Genomic DNA, 26,034 nt, shown 5'->3' with positions numbered 1-26,034 from the left:
AGTCAATCTTAGATAACAGGAAGTTAAGAGAAGGACTCCAGATTTGGTTTGTTAAGTCTTCTGCTCTACTTTTCAGTGGTTCTCTTTGTTTTGCCTTCCTCTAATGTTGGCTCCATTCCCACATTGGTAGCAAGATAGCTTTCAGTTCTGAGCATCATATCCAGGAACAACAATGTAAAGAGGAAGAAAAGGGACGTATTGTCTTGTAACTACTTGGAAGGGAGAAAAATCCTGCCAGCATACATCTCTCATCGCTCAAACTCACATGCCTATCTTAAACCAGTCACTGATGTGAGAAATGAGATCATCACAATTGGCTTTGATTAATTAAGATCTACTCCTAGAGCTAGGGACAGGGTCATCTTCTCCTGAGCCACATGGTGAGGAGTGGTATAGAAGAGCCAATAAACTCAAGACTCTGACAATAAGAAAGAAGGAAGAAATAGACTTGAATAAGCAACCAAGAGCATCTGTTACAAAAAACAGTGATTCTGTTTTTTGCAAAAATTCAGTTTAAGATATTTGTCAGATATCCATGCAAAAGATCAAGAGGGCAACTAGAAATATGAGTCAGAAGCTCAGATAAGGATCTTAGCTGGAGATGTAAATTTGGGAATCAACAGCATAAAGAACGTGTTTAATCCTTGAGAGTAGATTATATCACCCAGAATATAGAGAAGAGGGCCTTAATTTGGTCATCTTTAAAGCATAGACAATAACATTACCTACCTTTTTGGATAATTTTAAGAGTCAGTTGAGATAATAACCATAAGGAACTAGATCATAACATCAAAAAGAATGAAATTTGCCATTTGCAACAACGTGGATAAAACTAGAGTATACTATGCTAAACGAAATAAGTCATAGAAAGACAAATATATGACTTCACTCACATGTGGAATTTAAGAAACAAAACAGATGAACATAGGGAAGGAAAGCAAAAATAAGATAAGAACTGAGAGGGAAACAAACCAAAAGAGACTCTTAAGTACAGAGAACGAAATGAGGGCTCCTGGCAGGGTGTTGGGTGGAGGGATGGGGTAAATGGGTGATGGGCATTAAGGAGGGCACTTGTTGGGATGAGCACTGGATGTTATATGTAAGTGATGAATCACTAAATTGTATTCCTGAAAAAAAAAAGAAAAGAAAAAAGAACTGGATCATAGCAAATACTCAGTATCTTTAATCATATGTTAACCAATATCTTTGATGACCGCATTTGAGCCACAGTAACACCACAATAGAAAGATATTTTCTATTAGGCAGGCCTCCTAAATATCATAGTTTGTGGATGATTGCCTACTCTACTAACATTTATTATTCTCTCTTTCTCTAGTATGATTGCTATATGGAATATCTGCTTATTTCAATATTCTATTTATGAAGAATCACTAATATCATAAATGCACAACCAGTTTTCAAGCACAGTAAAATGTGCTTAATATCAGAACATATCAACCATAATTAAATCTTGTTTAATGACTCAAAATATTTATCATCATCTTGATGTCTCTCAGTCTTCATTAATAGCACTCATTATATTACTGGTATAACTGTGATAATATTGGTTAGTGTGACATGACATCATCATTACTATAAAGAAATGATAAAAGATCAAGGAGAGTTTTATACCAAAATATAAAAGTAAGTGACAAGCATCAGTAAGTAGTTAATAGGCTTATGTATATACAGAATTCTGCTAACAAAAACTCATTCTACTTTCTTTTCTTTTTTTTTTTTTTTTTTACTGTTTATTTATTTTGGGGGTGGGCAGAGAGAAAGGGAGGGAGAGAAAATCCCAAACAGGCTCTGAGCTGTCAGCACAGAGCCTGATGCAGGGCTCAAACTCACAAACCATGAGATCATGACCTGAGCCAAAACCAAGAGTCAGACGCTTAACCAACTGAGCCACCCAGTGCCCCAAAAACTGACTCTACTTTATAAAATTATTCTGAAAAGAAATTCCTAGTGATTAGTATGCTAAAGTTTGTGAACCACTCTCTAATAATTACTGATTTACTAACTACTCTTATGCCTGTCTATCACACCTTCAGACCATCCCTTTTTTCTGAAACCTTATTTACCATAACAACTTCTGATTGTAGTCTGTCTTCATCAATAGACATACATTAAACCACATGAACCTCTTATTGAATATTAATAATCACATTAATTTCATTCATTTGATTCAATTATTTTTTAATATTTATTTTTGAGAGAGAGAGCACAAGCAAGGGAGGGGCAGAGAAAGAGGGGGACAGAGGACCCAAAGCAGGCTTCATGCTGACAACAGAGAGTCTGATGCAGGGCTCAAACTCATGGCCAGTGAGATCATGACCTTGGCCGAAGTCACATGCTTAACCGACTGAGCCACCCACGTGCTCCAAGTCAATTCTTTAGTCAAATCAATTTCATGACAGAACAGATAAAACTGAATTAGTATACCTTTAGCTTAACTAGACGTTGAACTTTGTATGTTGCCATTAAGTTGCAGCTATCCTGTGTTGCCATGACTCAAATAGTATCTATCCATTAATTGATTCTCCTAGATATTATCATGTGACATAATGCGATAGATTTATCTTTATATATGCAGATTAGCTTCTAGTTATGACTGACTCTCTTTAATTCAAGTATGACCTAAAAGTCCATTACGTGATCATTATATGGGTAATTCACTAGATGTGGTATTCTTGTCAAATTGATATCATTTCTGGTGTCTCTTCTCTTCATGGTCATAAATTCCATACCTAGAACAGCTTAAAACACCACAGAGGATCAGGGAATTTGAATTAGCTTCATGTTCACATTGATAGTCAACTGATGCAGAATGGAGTTACTTTTTGCCTAGGGCTGCAAGTACAAAAACTGTTCGTCTCTTCAATAAGCCAAATATTTCCCCAGGAATGGTGTGAATGGGTTTCCCTGAGCCTCCTACACTTCTTCCCTCTTTTTTCTTTCATACTGTGGTTAAAGATTTAGTCCATAATTTCAAAGCAAAAGTTTACCTAAGCCCTATTTGTATTGAATACCTTTAATGTCTGAAGTAGCGATATTTCCCACTAAGTATTTACATTGAGATAAAAGAGACCCCCACTTTTGCTAAATAATGCTTTGGAATGTTTACCTCTGCCCACCCTCTTCTTCCTCCAGAATTAGTTGTAGAATGTAGATAAGACATTTACCTGGTTTTCCCTGACTCCAACTGTGAGATAAAGGAGTAGGTGCAGAAACAAATCGTCTTAACAGAACAGGAAAAACAAAACAAAACAAAACAAAACAAAACAAAACACGTTTTTCATCAGGAAATGGTTCTATTCTTGCAAACCTGGCTACACCACCTCAAACTTAAAGAAACTTTTTTCCAAAAGAAGGCATTTCCATTACCCAGCCTGAGTAGCAAGCTTCTAATACTCTGTCCCAACCTTGAAACAAAAAAATGAGGCAGTTACCCAGATAATTCAATTTTCCCTCCCATTCTCTTCAGTTTTATTCTGTTCGTGTTAATGCTACTTAAACTTTTATAGGATGTTCATAAATAGGTAATACCGTTTATATACCTAAAGACTGCTTACAAACTTTTCAAGGACACAGACTTACTTCATTTCAATCACAGTAAAACTTTATGACATTAATAGGAATTCCACACAAGTAGGAAAAGGATGAAAGAGCTCTTAAAACATATACTGCTATAAAATATACTAAAATTCTTGTTGGGCCCCTTTATTCATAGAGTTCAGTAAGTCAAATCAAATGTATGAAACTGTATCTAAAACATGGATCTAAGTTAAATAACAATATAAAACACAAGACCAGCTTGAAGTAATTTTCTGGAGAAGATTCTTTAGATCAAATTTATCTAACATACAAATTCATATTCTGGCCAAATCTGGCTTGAAATGTCCTTATTAAGTCAGTTAGAAACAATTTCACAAGGGGTGCCTGGGTGGCTCAGTTGGTTAAGCAACTGACTTAGGCTCAGATCATTATCTCACAGTTCATGAGTTCAAGCCCAGCGTCAGGCTCTGTGCTGACAGCTTGGAGCTTGGAGCCTGCTTCCTATTCTCTGTCTCTCTGTCTCTCTCTCTCTCTCTCTCTCTCTCTGTCCCTCCCCTGCTGTTCTCTCTCTCTCTCTCTCTCTCTCTCTCAAAAATAAATAAATAAACATTTAAGAAAAAAAAGAAACAATTTCACAAGACCTAGCAAGAGAGACCTGGATCAGCCTTAGGGAAAAATCTGGCACTATTTTTCAGTTAATTTCTGCCTTTTTCCCCTGCTCGTGAGTAGCCCCCTGAGCCACCACAGGCTGCTGTGTGGAGAGTCACTGGAGCTGACCACTATTATAGCCTCTAAGACCGTGCTCAAGAACAACATTAAAGAATCTTGGTCCAGACAGAAAGAAAATTCTCAATTTCAATTACAATTCTGATAGTAAGGCCAGAAAATTCAAATACTCTTCCCACAGTCAAATAGGCTAATACTAATTCCAAATCTGTGGTTCATTCTGTGGCCTACTCAGGGTCTCAGACTCCTTTTAGAGAGTCTTTTTATCTTGTTATGAAATAGAAAGCCAATCTAACACAAGATAATAATGCTTAAATCACATTGCCCTGTGTGAGCTTCTGAATATGTATATAATTTATGCTGTGAACAGAAAACCAGTTAAAGAAGGTTAAAAATTCAAGTTTTTTTCAGTTACTGATTATAGCTATTTATGTCAAGCCATAACAGCCTAAAATTTATCGGTTTGTGTTAACACAGAGGAGAAATAGGAAGAAGCATAGAGAAAAACTAGTCTTCCAATAGACTTTTTCCAGGCAGAAGTCTGCCCCCCTCCCTCTCTCCCCAGGTGCAAATCACAGAACTGGACAGACAGGCAGAATGGTCAGGGCATCTTCAGAACAGTATGAACAGTAGAGCCAGGGCAGTGTGAGAAAGAAGGGTGGCACCACACAGAATTCTGGTTCAGTAGGTCTAATGTGGGACTGAAGACCAGCAAAATTTGAAAAGGACCCCCCATGTGATTCTGGTACTAACACTTTGTTCACAGTACTTATTGATGTGCAATAAAGTAAAATCTCTGGACCTATGAAAACATTCTAAAATTCCAAAGGAAGAAACCACCTAGAAAAAGGGTCATCTTTTTCTATAAAGGGCCAGATAGTAAATATCTCAGGTTTCCCAAGCCATACAGTCTGTGACAATAAGACAATGTTGCACTGTAGCAGGAAAGCAACTACTGCAGCCTATATACTGCAAATGCAGCCATAGATGCTATGTAAATGAAGGGGTGTGGCTGTATTGCAATAATATTTTACTTACAAAACCAAGTCTCTGAGAACTGTAATTTGCCCACCCTTGACCTAGAATAATCAGAGAAATGGTTCTCTCTAAAATAAATTTACTACTTAGGGGTGCTTGGATGACTCAGTCAGTTAAGCGCTGGACTCTTGATTTCAGCTCAGGTCATGATCTCATAGTTTGTGGGTTCAAGCCCTGCGTAGGGCTTTGTGCTGATAGCTCAAAGCCTGGAGCCTGCTTTGGATTCTGTCTCTCTCTCTCTCTCTCTCTCTCTTTCTCTCTCTGGCCCTCCCCCACGTGTCCTGTTTCTCTCTCTCTCAAAAATAAACATTTAAAAAACTGAAGATAAACTTTCTACAAAAACAAGAGAAAAGTTTAGAAAATTTTCTGATTCTTATTCCCAATAAGGTCTAAGAATAAATTGTATTTATGAGATCAAAATAAGCATTGATAAAAATGAAACAATTTGAGAACAGAAAATATTGGATTTAAAACATGCTCACCAAATTTAAAGTTGCACTTGAAAGCAGTACATAACAAAAGTTGGAAGCAGAATTAGTAAAGTAGGAAGAAAACTTAGAAATTTAACTAAAATAAAAAGAGAAAAGAAAGAGAAAAGAAAAATATGAGAACAAGGAATACATACATGGAAGAAAGAGATATTAAATAAGAATTCCTAAAAGGAAAGGTAACATATGGGAGAGAAGGAATAATAAATTAAATGAAGAAAAAACTTTATGAGTTGATAATATAGCATTAGTGGGGAGTAGGACAGGTGAAACTAGATATGGCCATGTGCTGATAAATTGTTGAAGCTGAAGAGTGACTACTTTTCTTTCTATGTTTGTAGGATAAGAACTACCTTTCCCATTTCTGTAAATTTCCATAAGAGAACTTTGAGCCAATGTTGGTGCTAGCAAAAAGTGAGCTGGAGATTGGACAACAGAAGGAGTAAAGATTCTGCAGTGACTATCTGGTGATTGTGTAGATTTTTCATGAGAGGATTAATAAACTAAGAACCTTCGTGTGTAAAAAAAAAGAAAGAAAGAAAGAAAGAAAGAAAGAAAGAAAGAAAGAAAGAAAGAAAGAAAGAAAAAGAATTTTGAGTTATTATGAGTTTTTCATAATTATGATAAGAATGCATGTTAATTTTTTAATTGTCAAAATAAGGGACAAAGAAGAAATCTAACCTATAATCCCACTGCCCAGATGTTACTCCATCAATATTTTCATTATCTATCCTTTAGTACTTTTTTCTACTCAGATATATGTTTATGAAATTAAGATCATTTCATATATACTACTTTGTATCTTGCCTTTCTTTGCTTGATATAATAGAAAAATTTTCAATCTATAATTCCATTTTAATGTTATCGATTAGGTCCAGTAGAAAATATGTGTTTGCCATTATCCTAAAGGCCATACACACAGGCTTCTTATGATCTTACAGCTAGGCTTTGACTAATATGGTAAAGAAAAATTTTAATTGAATACAAAACTTAAAAATCCTGGGGCGCCTGGGTGGCGCAGTCGGTTAAGCGTCCGACTTCAGCCAGGTCACGATCTCGCGGTCCGTGAGTTCGAGCCCCGCGTCAGGCTCTGGGCTGATGGCTCGGAGCCTGGAGCCTGTTTCCGATTCTGTGTCTCCCTCTCTCTCTGCCCCTCCCCCGTTCATGCTCTGTCTCTCTCTGTCCCAAAAATAAATAAAAACGTTGAAAAAAAATTAAAAAAAAAAACTTAAGTATATAGGACAACTCAGTGATTAAAATATGGTGTCTTCGGGGTGCCTGGGTGGCTCAGTCAGTTAAGCGTCAGACTCTTGACTTCAGTTCAGGTGGTGATGTTGTGGTTGTGAGATCAAGCCCAGAGTTGGGCTCCACCCTCATTGTAGAGTCTACTTGGGATTCTCTCTCTCCTCTCTCTTTGTCCCTCCTCCCCCATTCTCTCAAAATAAATAAATAAACATTTTTTTAAAAGTACAGCATCTTCAATAGAAGTAAGATTAAGGGGGGCGCCAGAGTAGCTCAGTCAATTGGGCATCAGACTCTTGATTTCGGCTCAGGTCCTGATCCCAGGGTAGTGGGATCCAATCCTGGTTAAGCTCTGTGCTGAGAGAGAGGGGAGCCTGTTTGGGATTCTCTCTCTCTCTCTCTCTCTGCCCCTCTCCCCTGCTTGCTCTCTAAATAAATAAATAAATAAATAAATAAATAAATAAATAGGAAGTTAGATTAAGGAAATCTATATTCTTGTGTGAAAGGGATTGAAATCAACTCTGGCTAACATAAGCATAAAAGAATTTGTTGCAAGGGGGTTGGGCAGCTCACAAAATCTATGAGAAGCCTGAAGGAGATTCACAAAAGAGACAGAAGCTAAGGAAGCCTGAACAGCAGGAGCCACAACCCAGACAAAACCAGAGAAGCAGATTACTTAGGACACTGAGAAGAGTCACACTACAGGACACAACTGACATCAGACACTTAACACCATTATAGACTCTTCCTGTCTTTGCTATCATAAGTAATTCCTAGATTGTTTCTGCATCTCTGTGTCTCATATCTCCCTTAGGATTCAAAACCCTATATAGGGGCGCCTGGATGGCTCAGTTGGTTAAGCATCCAACTTCGTATCAGGTCATGATCTCCTGGTTCATGGGTTCGAGCCCCTTGTTGGGCTCTGTACTGATAGCTCAGAGCCTGGAGCCTGTTTCAGATTCTGTGTCTCCCTCTCTCGCTCTCTGCCCCTCCCCCACTCACACTCTGTCTCTCTCAAAAATAAATAAACATCAAAAAAAAATGTTTTTTTCAACCCCCTGAGCTGATTGCCAAATTCTGGATCCTAGATAAAGTGCCCTTACCCTGGCTGCACCAAGCTGGGGAAAGGGAAGATCTTCCCTCTTTGGTTTTGATGGTGGAAGGCAGGTGTCTGTATCCCACTAGGTTTACACAAAATAGCAAATTGCACCTTAATAGGAAGTGGATGGAGGAGGGATATATAGGAAGGACAGAATATTATATACATATATAATATGTGAAATATTATATATCAGTTGAGATCTAACCTTAACATTCATGACCAAAAAAATGGCTATTTGATCATGACCTACTCTTTGACTTTTAATATTCTCCTCTAAATTATGACAGTAATATTTGTTCCTATTAGCTTCATTAGTATGTTGTAAAGATAAATGATTTAATATCTGCTAACTACACTGAACACCTTAGGAAAAGAATGCATTATAGATACAAGTGGTTTTAATTAAGAAAACTATAATTAGTAGAGATCATAATATCTGCTGTACTTCAGACATAGATAACACTCAATAAATAAGAAGTCAAAGATACTAGAAGCTGTCTACAAGTATTTTGCTCTAACTACATTACTATATACATAAACTTAAAACTGCACTAATTTTTAGTTAACTTTTTAAACTTTATATAAAATACAGTTCTAGGGCTTGGAATTGGAGAGGGGAAGAAAGATGCATAGACTGTTCAGTTGGTTGGATCTGTTACATTAATTTCACAATCTGTGAAGGAGTGGATTGCCCCTTGAATGGTAATGGAAAATTAGTTTCTTTATTTCTTCATTAAGACTGTGGGAGGAAAATTAATACTCTCTTCAGCTTTCCCAAATTAATAGAATATATCTTTATTAAAATGATGAATGTACATGCCCACTTTCTTTTTGGTTGAGAGGCTCTCTAACTCCTAGAATGACTAAACTTAAAGCTGAGACTTAGAAATCATCTTGTTAAGGAAACTAAGATCCAGTGAGACTAAATTAGTTACCCAAGGTCACACAATCAATTAAGGACAGAGGAAAACTAGAAACTTGGGTCTCTGACTCTTAATCCAGTGCTCTTTCAAATTCATCAAGCCATTTAAAAGAGGAGAAAGAAAAATCCTTTAATCTACTTTTCACATTGTTAGTTTATGTAATGTTTTCAGTTCCTATGCCCCAAGGGGTAGTAATCTCCTGTGCAAAATAACAAAAGAAAATATGTATCTTTTCCCAATTTTCTTTTTCTGAGGTTTAGGTGGAAAGAAATAGAACCCCTATCTTGGAAAAGGCCAACCTTGGGCAAAATTCTGAAGTCCACTTTTGGAGATCTTTCTTGGATCCCACCTTCCCCATTTTATACTCCTACAAAAACAAGTTCCCAATCAACTGTTTGCTTTCCCCACCATCCTTCTTTATGAAAACTCCTCTGAGAGTGTATTTCACTATTTCATACATAAACAGCGTGTATGAACACACATGCATGCACACACACGCACACACACACGCACCCACACACACACCTGGGTGCCCCTGTCACTTATTTTAGGAAGTAAAACATACCACTAGTATATCACCTCCTCTTTATCCCTCCTTAATTTCATCTTGTCTCCCATGCACAGAGGTAACTAACCACTCTTCTGTCATTTCTTCCTTTTCTATCATTTCTCTGGTTTTCTTTATAATTTTACTACATAATGTACCCCTAATCATTACATTGTCTGGTTTGTGCATGATTTTAAATTTTATGTAATTTACATAAACATAAATATATTCCTATAACTCTCTTTTTTCATTCAACATTTCATTGGTTAAAAATTGTTTTATGTTACCTTAACGTACAGTTGACCCTTGAACAACATGGGTTTAAACTGTGTGGGTCCACTTATATGCAGATTTTTAAAATAAATACAATACAGTACTGTAAATGTATTTTCTCTTATGATTTCCTAAGTAACATTTTTCTTTTCTCTGGCTTACTTTATATATGTAAAACATATAACATACAAAATACATATTAATTCTTTATGTGTTGGTAAAGCTTCTTCAACAGTAAGCTATTAGTAGTTAAGTTTTTAGAGAGTCAAAAGTTATATGCAGATTTTTGACTGCAGGGGAGAGGGGAGTGTCACCCCAATGTTTGCACTGATCAAGGGTCAACTGTATTTGTTTTCAGTGCTATGTTGGATGCCATTAAATGAATATACCAAAATGTATTTATCCATTCTTCTATTGATAGCCAACTCAATTTTTTTGCTATTAAAAACAAAACTGCCAAGAATATTTTTGTACCTCTATCCTGTGGCATGGGGGCAAAAATACTCCAGTAGTAGAATCACTAAGTGGTGAGTTTATGATCATCTTCAAATTTGAAATAATACCCAATTTTCTGGAGTTATTTTTACCAATTTTACTCTACCTAGCAGTGATTATGAGTTCCCATTGATCTATATACCCTTGCTTACACTTGGAAGTATAAGATTTTTTTCACGTCTTCCAATCAGATAGTAGTTTTATTTTACTTTTATCTGGCTAATAATGATATTGAGCATGTTGTCATATACTCATTGGCCATTCTGACATCCTTTGCATGTTTTTATTAGGTTGTTTGTCTTTGTCTTACTGATTTGAAACAATTCTTAAAATACCATTTGTTTGTCAGTTATCTATTTTGAAAATATTTCTTCCTGTGAGTTATCTTTTCAATTTTTTTCATCGTGTCTTTTGCTAAAAACGTTATTTTATTTCATTTATCAATATTTTCTGAAAACATTATTTTATTTTATTTATCAATATTTTCTGAGGGTGTGCTTTTTGTGTCTTGCTTAAGAAATCCTTCCCTTCTGGGGCGCCTGGGTGGCTCAGTTGGTTAGGCAACCGACTTTGGCTCAGGTCCTGATGTCACAGTTGGTGGGTTGGAGCCCCGCGTTGGGCTCTGTGCTGACAGCTCAGAGCCTGGCGCCTGCTTCAGATATTGTGTCTCTCCCTCTTTCTACCCCTCCCCTGCTCAAGCTCTGTGTCTCTCTGTCTCTCAATAATAAATGTTAAAAAAAAAAGAAAAATAAATTAAAAAAAGAAATCCTTCCCTTCCCTGATGTGATAATGATTGCTCCTTGATATTCTTCTATATCTATTTCTCAGTGTTTTAAACATTGATTTTTATATGTAAATCTTTAAACAGCCTAAAACTTATTTTCATGTATTATATGAGAACTGCATTTTTTCCTCATATGGGTGAGAAATTGGGCCAGGACCATTTATTGAAGGGTCCTTTTTATCCTTATGATTTGGGATGATATCCAATATATTAAGTCATAACTTTCCCATTTTCTGTTGCCGGCCTCTAGATTCTGTTCCATTGATCTATTAGTTTAATATCACACTATCTTAATACTATAGCTTTACAAGTCATGTGATAATCTGATAGGGAAATTCTCCTCTAACATATTCTCCTTCAGGAATGTCTTGGTTATTCTTGGGCGTCTGCCTTTCCAAATCAATTTTAGAATTATTTTGTCAAGTTTCCACAAATAATCCTGCTGGAATCCTTATTCTATTGTACTGAATTTGATTATATTAGGGAGAATTCAATCTATCCTTGAATATGTTATTTCTGCTCATTTATTTAAACCTTCTTTGAATTCTCTCAGTAACATTTTATAAATTTCCCCATAAAGTTTATGTACCTTTTTGGTTAGATTTCTTTCTTCCTTCCTTCCTTCCTTCCTTCCTTCCTTCCTTCCTTCCTTCCGTCCTTCCTTTCTTTTTAAGTAGTCTCCATGCCCAGCATGGAGTTCAAACTCAGTGAGGCTTGAACTCACAACCCTGATACCAAGACCTCAGCTGAGATCAAGAGTCAGACATTTAACCTACTGAGCCACCCAAGCACCCCACTGGTTAGGTTTATTTCTAAATCTACTTTCATATGGAATACATTATACTTGCTCTGAAAGTCAACATTCAAAATTAAGTTATGCCAGAGACTCCTGGCTGCTGGTTCAGTCGGTAGAATGCACAACTCTTGATCTCAGGGTCATGAATTCAAGCACCATGTTGGATGTGGAGCGTAATTAAATTTTTTAAAAAAATTATGCCAAATGGCTTTAACTAGGAGCTGCAAATCCAATTATCTGTGGAGCCAGTTTAAAAAAAAAAAAATCGATGTGAAAAGCAGACCAAAGTGTAAGACAATAGAAAATGGTGAAGATTGCAGGGCCCCTACACAGCTATGGCCAATTATTGCCCAATATTACCAAAACTTCCAAATATTCTAGTCTTGCTAGAAAGTTTTCTGATTTTTAAAACATTGTGTGGGCTGCCGTTTTCAATCATCCTCAGATGACTTAAAATAAAGAATAAATGAAATATCAAGTTTTAGCCAGCAAGTGAGAACAGAAAGGAAAGCAAGCCACTGTAGTGGCTATAATAAAAATAAAAATAAAAATAAAAATAAAGAGACAATAACAAGTGTCAGCAAAAATGTGGAAAAATTGGTATCTATTGTTAGTGGGAATGAAAAATTGTGTAGCCACTTCAGAAAACACAAAAAGTTAGACACAATAATATTGTATTACAATGATCAAACTTGTTAAGACACTAGATCTTGGTTATTCTCACCTCAAAAAAGAAGTGATAATTATGTGATGTGGTAGAGGTATTAACTCTTGCTACAATGGTAATCATATCACAATATATAAATGTATTAAATCAAAATGTTATATCTTACATTTACATAATGTTATATGTTAAACATAATTCATTTAAAAAAAGAAAGCTGGGGGTGGGGGGGCTAAACAGAGTTACCATATCACCCAGCAAGTCCATGTCTAGATGCCCTAAGAAAGTGGAAACACACTCCACAAAAAACCTTGGTTTCTGTTTTAAAGTTTATTTATTTATTTTGAAAGAAAGGGAGAGTGGGAGAGGGACAGAGAGAGAGACAGGAAGAAACAGAAACCCAAGCAGTCTCCAGGCTGACAAGATAGAGAAGTATGTACCCATATGTGTTACAACATGGACAAAACTTGATGACATTATTCTAAGTGAAAGAAGCCAGACACAGAGGGCTACATATTGTATGATTTCATTTATATGGAATATCCCAAACACGCAAATTCATAGAGACAGAAAGTAGCTTAGTAATTTCCAGGGGCTGGAGAGAGGGAAATTGGGGAGTAGCTGTTATGGTATGGGGTTTGTTTGGGGGGTGGCAAAAATGTTTCAGAATGAAATAGTTGTGATGGTTTCACAACCTTGTGGAAAAACTAAAAACGTTGAACTGTACATGTTAAAAGGTTAAATTTTGTGGTTTATAAATTATATCTTAATTTCAAATTTTTAACTTGAAAAAAGAGAAAAGAAAGTAAGTATATGTTGGGCTTTCCTCCAAAGTTATAATCGGCCAACATGAAGCTAGTTTTAACTTTGAGATTAAATAAATTCACCCATAAGTAAAAGTGAACATTTGTGTTTCTATTATTTTCACCTTTTTCTAATAACAGCTTTTGATAGTAATACCTTTGTTATTGTAATTTTAACAAGACCTATTCTTCCAGATGGGATGGAAAAAGTTCTGTAACATCTCCTTGTTTATTAAAAGACTGTGACTTATGCTGTTGTCTTGCGTTAGTATGATTTTTTTTCTTTACTAGTATTTCTAAAAAGAGATGGCCTATGCGTTCCCCCCAGGTCCCTGCTTAGGCTCCCAACAAAACTTGTTGCCTTTGCTCTGTCTCATTCTGTCTCACCTTCCCACCACCTCATCTTCTTAAAAACACATGGATCTACCACCCTGATACATCTGTAGTTTCCTTGAAAAATCCAGCCCTTTTAGGTCTCTGTGCCTTTACACATCAAGTGCTCTGTGTATGGAAACTCCTTCTGGAGTGGGGAGTAGCAATGTATATGGAAAGGGGTTGATGGACATTTTTTGGAGGCAGTTATTAAACTTTTTTTTTTTTAAGAGAAAGAGAGAGAGAGAGAGAGCCCGAGGGGGTAGGTGGGGAGAGGGAGAGAGAGACAGAATCTTAAGCAGGCTCCACACCCAGCATGCAGCCCTACTTGGGCTCTCTCCCATGACCTTGGAACCGTGACCTGAGCCAAAATCAAGAGTCAGACACTCCACTAACTAAGCCACCAAGGCACCTCTTGAAAGCAGTTCTAAAAGAACTTGCTAATGAATTAGATATGGGGTAGCCAAGAAGAAAAGAATCAAGGATGCCTACTGTCTGACTTTAATACTTTTAGTTGGTACTGCCGTTTTCCAAGTTTGGGAAGACCAGGGTGGGGAAGACCAAGTTCAACATGGTAAACTTGAGCTGTCCATGAGACATCAAGAGGAGATATCAAGTACAGATATTATTGTGGAGTGAGATAATATGTATCTGGAGCACAAAGGGAAGATTTGTGCTAGAGGTATAAATCTGGGAGTTGTCAGCATATAAGCAATATATAAGCAATATTTAAAACCGTGGAAATGAACACAATCACCTAGGGAGGACTTTTTTTTTTTAATGTTTATTTATTTCTGAGACAGAGAGAGACAGAGCATGAGTGGGGGGAGGGGCAGAGAGAGAGGGAGACACAGAATCCGAAGCAGGCTCCAGGCTCTGAGCTGTCAGCACAGAGCCCGACGTGGGACTCAAACTCACAAACCATGAGATCATGACCTGAGCTGAAGTCGGTCGCTCAACTGACTGAGCCACCCAGGCACCCGGGGAGGAAATATTTTTAAAGAGTGCTCAATAAGTATTAGTAACAAGTTGGGCCACAATGTGTTAACAAATCCCCTTTCTTCTTCTTTTTTTTTTTAACATATGTGTTCTCAATGTTTTGTATAACTCATGAGTAATTTCCAACACGAATATTTACAACAATTTTTGTCTGATAGAAACCAGCTTTTCATAAAAAAGCCTTACTCAGAATAGATTTTGAGACTCAAAGTCATAGCAGAATAAGTAAGTCTGAACAGTAAAACGGGGAGAAGACGGAGAGCAAGGCTAAGTTCTGTGTGAACAAGGGTTGGAGAGATGAGAATCCCTGCTCAGCACTTTGGTGAAAGCAGAAATGTCTAAGGGGAATTCATCAAGTTTGCTGAATGTTTTTAAATTAAACAAACAACAAAAAAAGACTCTCTTCCATCTCACCTACATAATCTTTAGTAAATTCAACATTGCTAACTAAATGCAGTGAGTTCTCTACAGTGAATTAAATGCCAAGTCCTGACTCAGGTGGGATGGTTTCAAGAGGAAATACTGTACAGCCAATATCTGGGCTACATATGTTTTGTTTTTTGTTTTTTGTTTTTTTTAATGGCAATGCAGGATTACCTGGCTGGCTCAATCGGTAGAGCATGTGACTCTTGATCTCAAGGTCATTCACACTATCAGTGTTGAGCTTGACACAGGGCTCCAGCCCATGAACTGTGAGATCATGATCTGAGCCAAAACCAAGAGTTGGACACTTAACCAACTGACTCACTCAGATGGCCCAATTAAGTGTATTTATTTTGAGAGATAGAGAGCATGCTAGCAGGAGAGGGGCAGAGAGAGAGGGAGAGAGAATCCCCAGCAGGCCCTGCACCATGAGCACAGAACCAGACGCAAGGCTTGAAACCATGAACCGTGATATTATGACCTGAGTAGAAACTAAGAGTCAGATGCTCAACTGACTGAACCACCCAGGCACCCTTGACCATTTTTTTGACGATTTTTATACATGTTGCCAAATTGCCCTCAGGAGAAGTTGAACTAATGTATCACCAACATAACACTGGAGTGTTCATTTCCCCTCACCTACGTTTTCTTTTTTTTTTTATTCTTTTTTTTAACTTTAAAAAATTTTTTTAAAATTTAAATCCTAGTAAACATATAGTGTAATAATGATTTCAGGAATAGAATTTAGTGATTCATCACTTATATGTAACACCCAGTGCTCATCCCAACAAGTGTCCTCCTTAATGCCCATCGCCCATTTAACCCATCCCCCCCCCAACACCCCATCAGCAACCCTCAGTTTGTTCTCTGTATTTAAGAAACTCTTGGGGCGCCTGGGTGGTGCAGTCGGTTAAGCGTCCGACTTCAGCCAGGTCACGATCTCGCGGTCCGTGAGTTCGAGCCCTGCGTCAGGCTCTGGGCTGATGGCTCAGAGCCTGGAGCCTGCTTCCGATTCTGTGTCTCCCTCTCTCTCTGCCCCTCCCTCTCTGCCCCTCCCCCATTCATGCTCTGTCTCTCTCTGTCCCCCAAAAAATAAATAGTGAAAAAAAAATTAAAAAAAAAAGAAACTCTTACAGTTTGTCTCCCTCTCTGTTTTTATCTTATTTTTGCTTGCCTTCCCCTATGTTCATTTGTTTTGTTTCTTAAATTCCACATATGAGTGAAACCACATATTTGTCTTTCTCTGACTTATTTCACTTAGCATAATACACTCTAGTTCCATCCACGTTGTTGCAAACGACAAGATTTCATTCTTTTTAATCACCGAGTAATATTCCATTGTGTGTATATATATATATATATATATATATATATATATATATATATATATACCACATCTTCTTTATCCATTCATCAGTCAATGGACATTTGGGCTCTTTCCATACTGTGGCTACTGTCGATAGTGCTGCTATAAACATTGGGGTGCATGTGCCCCTTCAAATCAGGACTCCTATATCCTTTGAATTAATACCCAGTAGTGCAATTGCTGGGTCATAGGGTAGTTCTATTTTTAATTTTTTGAGGAACCTCCATACTGTTTTCCAGAGTGGCTGTACCAGTTTGCAAAAGTGCAAAAGTGTTCCTCTTTCTCTGCATCCTGGACAACATCTATTGTTGCCTGAGTTGTTAATTTTAGCCATTCTGATCCATGTGAGGTGGTATCTCATTGTGGTTTTGATTTGTATTTCCCTGATGATAAGTGATGTTGAGCATTTTTTCATATGTCTATTAGCCATCTGATGTCTTCTTTGGAAAAGTATCTATTCATGTCTTTTGCCCATTTCTTCACTGGATGATTTGTTTTTGGGTGTATGAGTTTGATAAATTCTTTATAGATTTTAGATACTGACCCTTTACCTGATATGTCATTTGCAAATATCTTTCCCCTTCCGTCAGTTGCATTTTAGCTTTGCTGATTGTTTCCTTCACTGTGCAAAAGTTTTTTATCTTTTTATCTTGATGGGTTTTTTATCTTGATTTTTGCTTTTATTTCCCTTGCCTCTGGAGATATGTCAAGTAAGAAGTTGCTGTGGCCAACATCAAAGAGGTTGTTGCCTGTTTTTTCTCTAGGATTTTGATGGCTCCCTGTCTTCCTTTTAGGTCTTTCCTCCATTTTGAGTGTATTTTTGTGTATGGTGTAAGAAAGTTCCCCTCACCTACATTTTAATCTTTATTAAATTAATCAGAAAAAGTGGTAGCTTCTTGTTTTAACATGGCATTATCATCACCCATTAAATTTTTTAACATCACCCTGAGTAGTCTCCTTGTTTAATTTTTTTCCATGTCAATTCATTCTGTACACCACTGCCAGATTAATCTTTTTATAGTAGGGTGTCTATGACACTATTCCCCTGTTCAAAACTCTTCAATGGCTCCACTGAATTAAGTACAAACTCTTCAGTCTGTCATTTAAGACACTCTGCAATGAGACTTCATCACATATTTCAAATCTTATTTTTTCCTCCACTTTCCTGCACATACCCCATGATCCAGTTAAAATCATACAGTAGTCATTGTTTTCCAGAACATGACCCATAATTTCTCATCTCCTTGTCATAATAGTCCAGTGATGAAAACTCATATCATAAGTGCTTCAAATCTCTCCTCCCCTGCCCTTAGCAGATACTGCTAATTAATCATTTCCCACTGAGCTAGAACACAATGTCTCAATACAGTGCTATAGACAGCCACCACCAGTGAATTGGAATTGGCATGTGAGGTGAAACTTACCTGCCATCCCAGTAATGGTCCTTTTACCTAGTTGGCCTTCACCCCAGTGAAGTTCTCTTCAAATGTTCCCTCTCCTAGAAAGCCTTTCTTGATTTCACTCTCCACCTCCAATTCTCTAAGCACATTATATGGCTCTTATATGTCTTACTTCATTTCACCTTGTTTTGTTACTTGTGTCTTCTACCCTTTTGAACCATATGTGCCTTAAGACAATAAGTAAAGAGTTCAGATTCTGGAGCTAGACTGCCTTAGTTCAAATCCTGGATCTGTCCCAACTAACTTGAGCACTTGAGCAAGTTGTTTAACATGTTGGAGTTGTAGTGCCCTCATCTGTAAATGGACATAACATTTGGAGCTACCGTGAGGCGCCTGAGTGGTTCAGTCAGTTATGCATCCAACTCTTGACTTCAGCTCAGGGCATGATCTCACGGTTCATGAATCTGAGCCCTGTGTTGGGCTCTGTGCTGACAGTGCAGAGTCTGCCCAGGATTCTCTGTCTCCCTCTCTCTCCCTGCCCCTCCCCTCCTTGCTCTCTATCTCTCTCTCTCTCAAAATAAATAAACATTAAAAATATATATATTTGAGCCTACTGAAGAAAGTTGTGAGAATTCAACAAGACAATGTAAGTCAAGTGCTTAGCTAAGTGCCACACCACATTAAGCTTTCAGAAATGCTACATACTTGTCAAAAATTTATACATAGAGTTACCATATGATTTAGCAATTCTAGTCCTAGATGTAAACTCAAGAGAATTGGAAACATATGTTCGGGAATGTTCATAGCAGCATTATTCATAGTAGTTAAAAATGGAAGCAACCCATGGGGCGCCTGGGTGGCTCAGTCGATTGGGCGTCCGACTTTGGCTCAGGTCATGATCTTGCGGTCCATGAGTTTGAGCCCCACGTCAGGCTCTGTGCTGAGAGCTCAGAGCCTGGAGCCTGTTTCAGATTCTGTGTCTCCCTGTCTCTCTGACCTTCCCCCATTCATGCTCTGTCTCTCTTTGTCTCAAAAATGAATAAACGTTAAAAAAAAAAATTTAAAAATGGTAGCAACGCAAATGTCCATCAACAGATGAATAAGGAATTAGGTGTATATAAGCACAATAAAAAGGAGTGAAGTGCTGATACATGAAAATGTAATGCTAAGTGAAAGAAGTTGTTCACAAAAGACCATGTATTGTATGGTTCCATATGAAATGTCCAGAAGAGGCAAATCTATGAAGACAGAAGTAGATTAGTGGTTGCCAGAGGTGATGGGAAGGTGAAATAGGTTGTAACTGCTACTAGGTATAGGGTTGCTTTTTGAATGATGAAAATGTTCTAGAATTAGATAGTGGTGATGGTTGTTTGCACAACATTGTAAATATACTAAAACTCATTGAATTGTACATTTTAAAATGGTTAAAATGATTCATGTTAGGAGCACCTGGGTGGCTTGGTTGGTTAAGCAATCGACTTTGGCTCAGAGTTTTTTGCAGTTTTATTGCAGTTCGTGAGTTTGAGCCCCATATCGGGCTCTGTGCTGACAGCTCAGAGCCTGGAGCCTGCTTCGGATACTGTCTCCCTCTCTCTCTGCCCCTCCCCCCCCCACATTCTGTCTCTCTCTCACTCTCTCTCTCAAAAATAAATAAACATTTAAAAAAATTTTTAATGATTCATTTCATATAAATTTTAAAATTTTACATTATGTGAGTTTTATGTCATTAAAAAATGTTATTTATATCACTACTCATCTTTGTATCCCCTAGAGTGCCTAAGGAGATATCCTGAAAAAAATTATTTTCTTTTAAAGTGAAAGATATTTAATATGGCCTTTAAATGCAAAGGTGAACCGATTTGAGTAACTTCTTTAAATTATAGTGATTGCAATTTGCATGCATAACAAACCATAGACAAATGCTAATTTACTACTCTGTAGAAATTCCAATAGACTAGATTCAATTAAAACAAAACAGTTCCAACAATCTTGGGATTACACTTGGCTAAAATACCATCTAACAAAAAATAGTAATAGGGAACTCAAAAAAGCAGAACTGTAAATATCCATTGAATATGTTTAAAAAAAAAAAACGTTAATTAAAACAAGAGGCTATTTTAAGCCATTTTCTAAATGTTAATACCCACCATTGACAATGGGAAATTATGGTCTTTTTGTCATTTCCCATTATATGTAAATGAGCATATACATTTATAACACTTTCTAGGGGGTAATTTGACAACATGTATAATACAGACATAAATTTGTGGCTAGAAAAATACCTGGAATGATTTATTCCAAGTGCCATACTTGGAGATATAATTAGCCACTTTTTCCCCTTGTCCTTATCCCCTACCTTTGTCTACAATAAGGTAAGTGTTGCATTTGTAATAGACCATAATAAAAGCATTTCTTAACCAGTTTACTTTGTTGAAGTCAGCTTAACTTTTTTTTTAATTTTTTTTTTTAACGTTTATTTATTTTTGAGACAGAGAGAGACAGAGCATGAACAGGGGAGGGGCAGAGAGAGAGGGAGACACAGAATCTGAAACAGGCTCCAGGCTCTGAGCTGTCAGCACAGAGCCCGACGAGGGGCTTGAACTCACGGACCGTGAGATCATGACCTGAGCAGAAGTCGGACGCTTAACCAACCGAGCCACCCAGTGCCCCGCAGCTTAACTTTTAAAAAACGTTTCTGAATAAACTACAACTTAATGATAGATCTAGAAAATGATAAATATAGAGATCACTAAGAAGACATTAGATCTGCAATTAGAGAATGATTCATGAGATACCATCTTTACAAATCAGCAATGCAAAAGTGCAATAGTGAGGTCAATGAAAATAGATGAGTCAATAATCTCTTGTAATGTTTAAGAACAGAATCTCTACACCTATCGAAATGAATTGCTAAATTGCTTTCTAATATGGTTATTCCACTAGTGAGCAGAAAATGCCCTTCTTACCACACCCTTCTCAGGACTGATGTAATTAGCAAAAACAATTAGTCTCATTTTACTTCTCATCTCTTTGACTATTAGTGAAACTGAATGTTTTCTAAGGTTTACTAACTGGCTATTCATATTTCTTCTCTGGGACGTTGTCGGTTCATGTGTTGTATGTGTTTTAAATAATCTTTTTCCTTGTTGATTTGTTACAATACTTTAAAAGGTAAAGATTTTAACTCCTTCCCTGTCATATATGTTTCAAATATTTCCCCCAGTTTGTCATTTTCTTTTTGACTTTAATCGTGTCTTATAATGTGTAAAAATATTTTATTTTTATGAAATCAAATATATTATTTTTTCTTTATTACTTTTGCTTTGCTTTTATTATTAAAGAGTCCTTCTCAACTCTAGGAGAACATACTATCCACCTATAAGTTCTTCTAATTCTTTTATGGGATAATTTTTTTCATTTTATTCTTAAAGCCACCTGGAGTTTACTAGGGAGTAATATGTGAGACAGGCAACTAACTCTTAAAAACACATTTTTAATTCAACAAAATTTTCTGTGACATAAGCATTTAATCAGTTCTTCAGAGTTCATTTGAAAAGGATTAGTCTGTGTAGAAACAACAATTTTCTTTTGGAAAAGGTATCTTTTTACTAATTAACTTCTATATTATTTGGATGTTTTACAAAGGGTATATATTGCTTTGCTGTTAAATAATTGGGAATTTATTTTTTAAAAAAGAAAGAAAAAGTATCTTTTTCCTTGCATGACAGGTTGACGCCATATGTCAGAGTCAGATCATGAACTTCACCTTTTTGTGACTAAAAGAGAACAAAAGAAACTCTTCATGATTCATAGGGCATGAATCATAAATGCTAGATGATTAAGTGAAATTCTAATACCAGTGGGGTGAAGTGGAAATTCTATTGGGTAGAAACCAGAAATCCTAGTTTCTTTTTTTTCTTTTCTTTTTTTTCAGAAACCCTAGTTTCAATGCTCCTCCTGATTCACTTACTAAATTTCTTAAAATTTCCATACCTGTTTGTCAACGCAGTGAAAAAAATATCTTGGTTGTTAGAAAAGATGGGCTTATAAATTAACATAGTAAAGTATTAAAGGCACCTTGAACTAAACATCTTCATGGACAGTGTCAGCAATTCTAGTCATCCAGGAACTCAGGAAACCTAAAATGGTTTTTAATTAATAAGCCTCCTCTGGAGGACTCTGCTGTTATTTCAGTGTGCGTAATTCTCAGAGTTGAATTTACATTGAAGATGCTGGATTTTCAGAGGTGAACATTGTGGGAATGACAGACATTTCATGTTACTGCTAATGAGACTGAAATAATACTGTATTTTAAGAAACCTAACCTTCCTTTCTATTTCTGCTACTTTTAACATATTTCAGCTTTTTGAGATGTTAATCACACATGTATTCACAAATGCTCATAGAGGTGCACACCCCGTAAATTTATGTTTACTAACATTCTTGCAAATTTGTGTATAATAATACTGATGTAGGTAACCACATGATTGCCTACTAGCATATCTTCATGTCTATCTTTAGCACATTGATGAAAAGAACAAATAGGGGCACCTGAGTGGCTCAGTCGGTTGATTGAGCATCTGACTTCACAAAGGTCATGATCTTGTGGGTGGTTCATGAATTCGAGTCCCATATCGGGCTTGCTGCTGTCAGCCTGTCAGTGCAGAGCCTGCTTTGGATCCTCTGTTCTCCTCTCTCTGCGCCTCTCCTGCTTGCGCTCTCCCCCAAATAAATAAATATTAGAAGGAAGGAAAGAAAGAAAGAAAGAAAGAAAGAAAGAAAGAAAGAAAGAAAGAAAAAAAGAAAGAAAAGAACTAATAAAATCAGGCAATGAGCAAATCTGGTAAGATGATTAATACCTCTGAATCCACAACTGGTAAAGAGCTCTCTGCCTAAAGTCATCTAGGCTTTCAGTGAAACTGATGAAAAGGAGGCTTTACTTATTTTTTCATCCAGAAAATAGTAATCTGCCAGGCAGTGCACTAGGCACTGAGGGAAAAGATTGGGTTGAACCACATGAAACTGCTGATATTAAGAATTTTCTTATCCATAACAGTGGCAATTTCATGTGGTTCAACCTAAGAAAGTTATAGAAATTCTTCAAAGAGGAGAAAAAAATAAGAGAGTTGAAAATCATGAGAAAAACAAAATTTTCCAAAGTAACAACTTAGAAGAAATATGAGAGAATGACAGGAGAAAGATATTATTGGGAAATGGGAAAAGGGAACACAGAAACAAAATAGAAGAGAAGGGTAAAAATGTACGACCAAAAAAAGAATTCCTTTTTAATTTTTTATCTAAGTATAATTTATATACAACATTATATTTGTTTCAGATATACAACATAATGATTCAGCATTTGTATACATTGCAAAATAACCACCACAATAAGTCTAATTAACATCCATTATGACACATAGCTACAAAAAGTTCTTTTTCTTCTGATGAGGACTTCTAAGACCTACTCTCTTAACCACTGTCAAATATGCAGTACAGTATTAACTATAGTCACTGGGCTGTACAGTACATCCCCATGATGTAATGATGATGCCTGTACCTTTTGACCACCTTTACTCATTTCACCCACCCCTCACTCTATGCCTCTGGCAACCACCAATCTGTTGTCTTTATCTACAAGCTTGGATGGAGGGATTGTTTGTTTGAAAAATGAATACATTCTTAATAATTAATTTAATTCATTCAGTATGTATTTATTGAGTGTCCAACACAATAGATAATTTCATGAAAGGCACAATATGTGCCTCAAAAGGAAAATTTGGTTGTCCTTAAAGAGGAAAGATGGACCAAAGTGCCCCATGTTTATAAATTCTAAATTCTGAGGGGAAAAAAATGAAAAAAAAAATATTGAGGCAGTAGGGGAGCTATAACAGAGGAAACCATAGTAGAAATATAAAAATATATATAAATTCAATACAAATCTGAGAAAAAGAAAGTAAAGTTGGAAAAAAATAAGAGTCCTGATAATAGAAAAAAGATTCAGCAGCAATGTTACCTGATAACACAAAACTGAAAAGTATAAATCAAGTTATCAGAGCAAGAGAAGCTAATAAAAGTAAAATCTAAAAATATTTTAGTATCCCTTTTGCCACATAGAAAATTATATTAATTTCCCATTTTATATAATTATAAGTGAACAAAGGATAAAATGTGTAATTTGTGTATACAGCCAATTTTAAAATTTATAGTTTCATATGATTACTGTCCTAAGTCATATAAATTATATAAAAGCAAGTAATCCAACACTACCTAGAACAGGAAAGAATAATTAGAAAGTCACTTAAATACAACCTCTTTACCCTTCTATTATCAAAGGTGTTCAAAGAACCATAGAATTTTAGCATAGGAAGAAATCTTAGAGTTCATTTAGGCCAAATCCTCAATGTCTCAGAAGAGGCAGAAAGAGTTCAAAGAAGTAATTTGTTCAAAGTGATCTAGTGAGAAAGAAGCAATTTTATTCATTCTTTCATTCACTGAGCAGTTAGGAAAGCCTGCTATGTGTTAGGTGAGGTACAGAGATTATTGAATTTTGTTCCTTGCTCTCAAGGACTGTCAGAGTGGCAGTGTTCAGAGTAGACAAGGGAGAGCCAAAAGTTTTACTAATGCCATTACTGTACATCAGTAAAAGAAATAATACTTTAAAAGCCACATTTTATATGTCAAAACTCAGTTATTGAGAACTGCCATTTGAAAGCTTCAAGCCAGGGTGGTACAGAAAATAAAAAAGGAGAGTCCTTCACCAAAGAGGGATAAACAGGATCCTGGGTTTTAGATTTCCTAAGAGTTCCTCTGTATAACGTGTCTTTAATCAGTCCCAGTAACATCAATACAGAGTTAGTCATCGTTCTTTGAGGCAGAATAAATGAAAGACGCTTAAACGTTGTCAATTGTATGGCTAAAATGCACGATTTGTTTGAACTCCCTTTTCACACATGTGCATGGAAAGCATGGTTTTGCAATCGATGTCACATGACCTTGTATATGAAACAATCTGTTTTTACTTAGAACATCATGATTATATGAACATGAGTTTACAAAAAAAGAAGCAGAAAAAAATTGTGTCAATCAGAAAGTAAGATTATGATGATAAACTAAGTCTGAAAGAATTATAATTGTAAAAATGCTGAAGTTTCAACAAAGAGTGAGAGTTTTGTGATCAACTGTGACATAAGTCCCTGTCACAGGCCCCTGAGGGTAGTTTGGAAGCATGTTAATTCAAGTTCCTATGTGCCTGTAAGGTCTATAAGGATTACCTTTTTTTTTTTTTTTTTTTTTTTACAGCATGGCATATAGCTCTTAGTACTACTCACAGCATGACACAGAACCTGATGACCATGAAATCGGATTACCTTTCACACTGTTCTTGATTTTATTTAATTTTGTTATTAATCATTGTTCTTGAATGATAGAATTAAAAATGAGTTGTAGTCAAAAGTTCCTTTAGAGGGCTTCACATAAATGTTGAAAATTAAATCTTTAGTCCCTTTGCCTATTTGCTGAATTTGAACATACCTGCACTCGAATATATAACCAACCTTGAACAGTAGGAGTCTTTCATTTTCCACCTACTGATTTTACTGGGATAAATTAAAACAGCAAACAATCGCTGTTGAAATGTCAAGGCTAAAATGTCACAGAAACATAAGTTCAGTAAAGTTGTATCTCCTGTTCTGAATAAGATAATGACACAGTCATCAGTGTGTCTATAAGAACGTGGATGTGACCTTACATTGTAAAGCTTCGTGGCCGCAACCTTAACATTTCCTGTCACAGTCCCTGAGTCAATCCTCATGCCCACACAGTAAAATGAGTTTTCATTTCATTCTTAAGTTCACACAGGTAAATGGGTGGGTATACGCTTAAACTCTGAGATGCATTATTACATTAATCCAAGTCCATTCATCTCATTGCTCTGACTTTTTTTCTTATTTCTTTTGAAATCAAATAACACTTTACCTACTGCCCTCCATTGCTTCTTAATAACTCAGAAAAGCACAGGGAAGGGGCACCTGGGTGG

At 36.4% G+C, this 26,034-nt stretch overlaps 1 protein-coding gene across 1 annotated transcript in view; it reads right to left on the bottom strand.

Annotated features, from left to right (window-relative positions):
• The window catches only part of CCDC73 (coiled-coil domain containing 73), a 171,233-nt gene extending 161,271 nt beyond the window's left edge, over nt 1-9,962 (bottom strand). The window contains exon 1 of the mRNA XM_027072670.2: nt 9,912-9,962. The gene's annotated coding sequence lies outside the window, so the exon portion shown is untranslated. The remainder of the gene's footprint in view (nt 1-9,911) is intronic.
• Between the last annotated feature and the right edge of the window lie 16,072 nt (nt 9,963-26,034).

Source organism: Acinonyx jubatus, chromosome D1 (genome assembly GCF_027475565.1).
Source record: "Acinonyx jubatus isolate Ajub_Pintada_27869175 chromosome D1, VMU_Ajub_asm_v1.0, whole genome shotgun sequence".
Lineage (NCBI taxonomy): Eukaryota > Metazoa > Chordata > Mammalia > Carnivora > Felidae > Acinonyx > Acinonyx jubatus.
The sequence above is the reverse complement of the archived record's forward strand: the minus strand, read 5'-3'. Positions and strand labels throughout refer to the sequence as shown.